Source organism: Octopus sinensis, linkage group LG20, assembly GCF_006345805.1.
Source record: "Octopus sinensis linkage group LG20, ASM634580v1, whole genome shotgun sequence".
Classification (NCBI taxonomy): domain Eukaryota; kingdom Metazoa; phylum Mollusca; class Cephalopoda; order Octopoda; family Octopodidae; genus Octopus; species Octopus sinensis.
In genome coordinates, this window is record NC_043016.1 from 31,803,384 (window position 1) to 31,809,244 (window position 5,861).

General features: G+C 33.7%; 1 long non-coding RNA gene across 1 annotated transcript in view; it reads left to right on the forward strand.

The window, feature by feature from the left end:
- Positions 1-211: 211 nt before the first annotated feature.
- Positions 212-5,861, forward strand: part of LOC115222586 — an 11,675-nt gene continuing 6,025 nt past the window's right edge. The window contains exon 1 of the long non-coding RNA XR_003882735.2: positions 212-939. This is a non-coding gene — a long non-coding RNA (uncharacterized LOC115222586). The remainder of the gene's footprint in view (positions 940-5,861) is intronic.

Sequence of the window (5,861 nt, forward strand, 5' to 3'; positions counted from 1 at the left end):
TCTTTGTGTTATCCACCTAAATTATAACAGATTTATGCACAATTAGTAATTCAATGTACAAAAAAAAAAAAAAAGTTTACAGGTAAAGAAAGTTGGCCTTCATGTATATGAAAACATAATCAAATAAAATCAAGATAACATGTAATATTTAAAGTAAGTTTTACTGATAAATCAGGTGATTTTTAAGACAACATTTGAAATGGGTGTATTTTTTCAAAAAGCAGTTTCAACAGAAAATACTTAAAATGATACATCTGTGCCAGATTGTTACAATATTTTCTCTAAAGTGAAAAAAAGGTACATGTATAGTATTACTAATAATATATTAACAAAAAAAAGTTGGTTTTTTTTTTAAAGAATTAAAAGCTAAATGATTGTAAAATATTTCATGGAGGATTCATGATGGAAATTTCTGGAATAATTAAAATGGCCGATATTTAGGAACTTTTTACCAACTTCCTGTTTCTTGATGCACTTTTTTTCTTATAAGAAAATTAAAAATTTTAAGATTTTTAATGATTTTACCCATAACAACATCTATCTGAACCATTGTAAATTTAAGTAAATAAAAATATATTAAATCACTTTCTGAATTCGTTTTTCAAATGTATAGTAAATAGCAGGGGCGTAGTAATACACCCCAATGTTTTCGAAGACTTTATAAACTGTAAAGGACTATTTGTCTCATTAGTGCAGATTCAGCCACAACCGTATGACTATGGTTGTTGTGCTTAAGCGTCAACTGTCTCTCACCCCATCCCTTTCAAAGTATATATTAAAATAATATATACAATATATTTTCAATGTAATTCTACATTGAAAGGAAAGCATAATGATCAAAATTTATTTGATTATATCTTTTCTTTATCCTCAAAAAAAAAAAAAAAAAAGTGTGAGAGGGAGAATTGACGCATCTTGTGTCTGGGTATAATTTTTGAGGTAAGTTCTTCACATTTTTTAATTAATTATCTTCAGTTATTATATTGACATTAGAAGGGCCACGAAGTTGATATATATATATATATATATATATAAAATGATGGGGTATACATGTGTGTGTGTATAGCAAATTTATATGTAATATATACATATATATATATATATATACACACATAATTACTCGTATATAACGTATACATGTGTATATCAATATACATATAATGGTGTATATGTATTATATATATACATACATAGATACATTTATATGTATGTGTGTGAAAATAGCTCAGAACATGAGTATATGTATTCCGTATTAATAATTACACATACGCACATGAGGGTACGTGTGTGAGAAAATTGCAATGTAATTAAATTCAGTCTTTGCATTTAAGTATTCTTTGTACACTTATGAAATTACGTTCTCGTTTACTGTGACCTTTAATAATTTATGAATTTTTTTTTATTAATATGTGCTCATATTTTATTTTACATCCTTGTTACTATTCATTCGTTCCTTTCGCCTTTTTTTTCCCATTCTAAAACTGATTATCAAAATCAGATTATAAATAAAGAAATGCTGATTGTTATATACTAATCTCACGTTTCTAGTTTCTATTGCGGAAATCAAATATTTTAACAATCTTAGAATTTTACTCAGATACATACATACACACACACACACTTCGTCGTTGAGATCATAACAAGCTTATTTAAAACATACCGCAATATCACATAAACTTCCCTTTGTTTAGCCCCTGGCCTGCTCTGATCGAGATCTTTGATTCAAAAACAATGACTCATGACCATCCCATTTTTTTTTATTACTCAGAACCACATTTTCCAATGACTTCTCTCTATTTTAAAATGTTGGAATGTGATTTGAAGGAGACTCGACTGCAATTTTTAGCAGTTCGAACGACCGCGTTATGATTCGATCCCTCGTGTTTTTCAGCTATGACCGATCGTTCGAAACGGTAACTATCAAATGATTGGTAACGAGCTAACTACTGTTATAAAAGATAATTTATGTTCAGCTTATGGCAATAATTACTCATTAATTAGTCAAGGAAGCTGGCAATTAGTGTTGATAAAGTAAACGGCTCCTTTCTCCAGAAAAAGAAATATTTGCCTGCTATTTCTAGCACTCCCTTCTACCACTTAACAGCTATTTGCGATAAAGGACCCACCGATATTTGACTGTGAAATAATTTTGTGACCCCTTACCCGCTTTCGTTTCCGGAAAAAGTGGCTTGCGGCGAGTTTTGGAGGTCAGATACTCGATAAAAAAAAAACCGTGGAAAAAAAAATTATTGCACACCGAGGTACGAATGGGTCCTTTACGAAATATTTACCTAATTATTTTGGTCATTCATGGAATGATTTGTATCTGGCCTAAATTCTGGCTTGAGTAGCAGAAAAGAAAATCTTTCGCCGGAAAGATCTGGTATTAAATTTTCAAGATTATAAAATACACGAATTTCGTGTTCAAACACAAGACGAAACACTTTGGAGCTGTATCCAATAAAGGAACATTTGACTAGTAAAAATCGATTTAATCCTTTTCCTAATCCAGCAGTCTCTCATATTCTCTCTTTTTCAAATGAATCCAATGCGTGGCTCATAATTCTCATAATTTAATGTGATTTTTTCCCCCAATTGAAACTTTTTGCTGACTTTTAACTTTGCCAAAAAAAAAAGAAAGAAACCAACAACCTAATCCTTGGTTTTTGTATTCGAATTGGTTACAATTATTGTCTGTTTGAACTGTAAGACCGCATTGTAGAAGAGGAAATAAGCACGGACGTTTATTGCACTAATGGATTAAGAGCATAAAAAAGATAGAGCAAAGTTCAGATAGTGGGCGATAACAAAAGAGGTCATAGAGAGGAAGAGAGTAACGAAGGGAGAGAAAAAAGATATTCATTTAGAAATGATGAAATATTTTGAGAGAGGGTAAAGGCGAGGAAAGAGGCGGGAAAAGGGTATGTGGAGATAAAACAGATAAACAGAAAAGATATCTATCTTGAAATGGAGGGCATATAATAATTGCGTCTTAAATGAAAACGTTCAAAATAATTTTTGAATATTTCTTCTTCTTGTGGAAATGCGTAGTTTATTAAATTAACTCGCATACACAATATAGGGAACAGTTTGTTGCAATAGTACAAATTCAATTGAACTCGTGACCGGAGTGTAAAGATTAGGGAATATTAATGCTCTCTAAGAGAGTAAAAGAAAAATTTTTGTGACAAGAATTACTTTTGAAGTAACCGAGACTTGTTTTTTGTCAAGAATTGAATTAATTGAATCTGTAGTAGGGTCTCTGAAAGTGGTAAAAATGCTTTTCCTTTTATTTAAATATAAAGCTAATTCAAACGTGCATTATGCATTAATATTGCTCTTTTGTGGGAACATCTTAAATGAATAAATAAAATCAATTTAGCGATGTTGAGATTATAAACAGATGCCAGGATGAGCGCGCCCAAACGTCTACATTTATATGCAAATGAGTAGCTGCCAGATTGGTCTTAATCCATCTAAACCGGAAGTGATTGTAATGATTCATCGACTTTACCGGTGCTCTAAAGATAGTCTTTCCGGATTTTCTTCGCATCCTCATGTCATTGGATTGTTCTTGGTCACGTCTTAGAGATTTCAGCATCTTTGGACCTGGCTTGTGTAACATTCTTCTGTTTGTCAGTAACACTATAAATCAACATTGAAACTATGGGGAAATTGATCAATTTCCTTTGGTGCAACGGTCCTCCCGATGGGGGTGGTGGGATTATATTTATAATTGGTCTGTTGCATCTCGATCACTCGATGTCCGTAGAAACTAACATAGGATTTATTGTCAGGGGTTAAGCCGTCTAAGACAACTTTTCCCCAGATTTGAGAGCCATCCGGGTAGTTTGGCGTTGTCCAACGACGTTGAAAATAGCGATGTCTTTCGTACGACATCATTATAGCAAATACAAAAGAGGAACCTAATAGCATATTTTATTTTGCACTTGTAACTAAAGTTATCAGACTGCGGCCATGCTTAGGCACTGCCTTTAAGGGTTTAGTCGAACATATCCACGTCAGTATTTATTTTATTTTCAAGCCTAGTAATTATTCTATCGATCTCATTTGCCGAACTGCTAAGTTACATGGACGTAAGCATACCTGCACCGGTTGTCAAGCGGTGGTGGTGGTGGGGCGAACGCAAAGACACACACATGCGCGCATACTACAGATTTCTTTCAGTTACCATTTACCAAATCCACTCACAAGGCTTTGGTCGACCTGGAGTTATAGTAGAAGACACCCAAAGTGTCATGCAGTGGGATTTGAATCCGAAACCGTGTGGTTGTTCTAATCATGTGGTCAGGATGAAACAAACTCCTTGCCTTTATTGCCCATGCCTGTGTCACAGAGTGATTCTCATTAAACGTCATTCCTACGTTTTTTGTAGCGGCTATCTTGAACGATGGGCAAGTGTTTTTTCTCTTGTATATTAGACCCATTTAAATATTCATGTAGAATGATATTGAGTTGGGCCATATTATTGTTCTTCAAAAATGCATAACCCTCCTTAAGATATAGATAATTGCGATCCACATTTTGAGGTGATTAAACTCAATTTAAATTTGTTTCAATTCAGAGCATGTTATGCATTCACTATAAGCGTGTTTATTTTTTTTTTTTGCCTTCTGTTTTTGATCGCAAAGTGGAAATGGAAGATTAGCGATAACAATCAGTCTTAAAACAAAAAAGTCGAAATTTTGAAAAAAATTAGACACCGCAGAGTTGCGATGTCTAATTTTCAGCACAGTATTCTGCTCACCCCGCTAAAAAAAATTACGTGTGTTGAGGAGAGTAAGGTTTGCATAAACAGGAATTCAAAGAGATATTGGCTATCTTTCGGTTTGACTCGATTTTTGTCAACAAAGAACTCGCTAAATTCCGTGAACACGTGTTGTCTTGTCAACTGTCAGTCGATAATTAAATGGGAAGAGAAAGCTAATGGGTTGTGCGTGCTTGTTGCTCTGAGTGTGTGTGTACGTGCGTGCTTGTTCCTCTGTTCTTGTTTGTGTCTCTGTGTGCTCACACACACATAGAAACAAGCATGCACGCACGTACAACCCATTAGCTTTCTCTTCCCATTTCGTGAACTGACAGTTGACGAGACAGCACATGTTCACGGAAATTACGGAGATTTTTGTTGAAAATATTCGAGTCAAACCGAATGATAGCTTAAATTTGTGATTCCTGATGTTATGCAGGAGCAACTGCTTAAGAACATCAGCAGCTGAACCCAAGACCACTAGATTGGGAGGCAAGCTTCTTAACCACACAACCACAACTGCACAATGCTCAGATTAGCTAAATCAGTGCTGACTTTCAATCACATTACTGGGAATTATTTACTATTTTGTGTCCTGCAGAGAGTTATATATACATAGGCACAGGAGTGGCTCTTTGGATAAGGAGCTTGCTTCCCAACCACATGGTTCCAGGTTCAGTGCTACTGCATGGAACCTTGGGCAAGTATCTTCCACAATAGCTTCAGGCTGACCAAAGCCTTGAGAGTGGATTTGGTAGATGGAAATTGAAAGAAGCACATTGTATATATGTATGTGTGTCTGTGTTTGTCTCCCCACAACATTTAGATCTAAATAATTTTATTTTTAAAAAGAAAATGTATTTATTTTAGCATCAATGATTGCAAAAGTGAAAAATTTCATAGTTTTGTTCTCATGAATTTGTATAAAAAAAGTTGTGAGGTAAAATATTAAAGATAATCTACGTAAGGCACAAAATTGGATTCAAGTATAATTAATGTTTTTATTTTAAAAAACAAACTATATTTTAATTAAGATTAAATGATAGAGATCAATTTGAGCAATTTCATAGTATCAATCTTATGCAATGGAGTT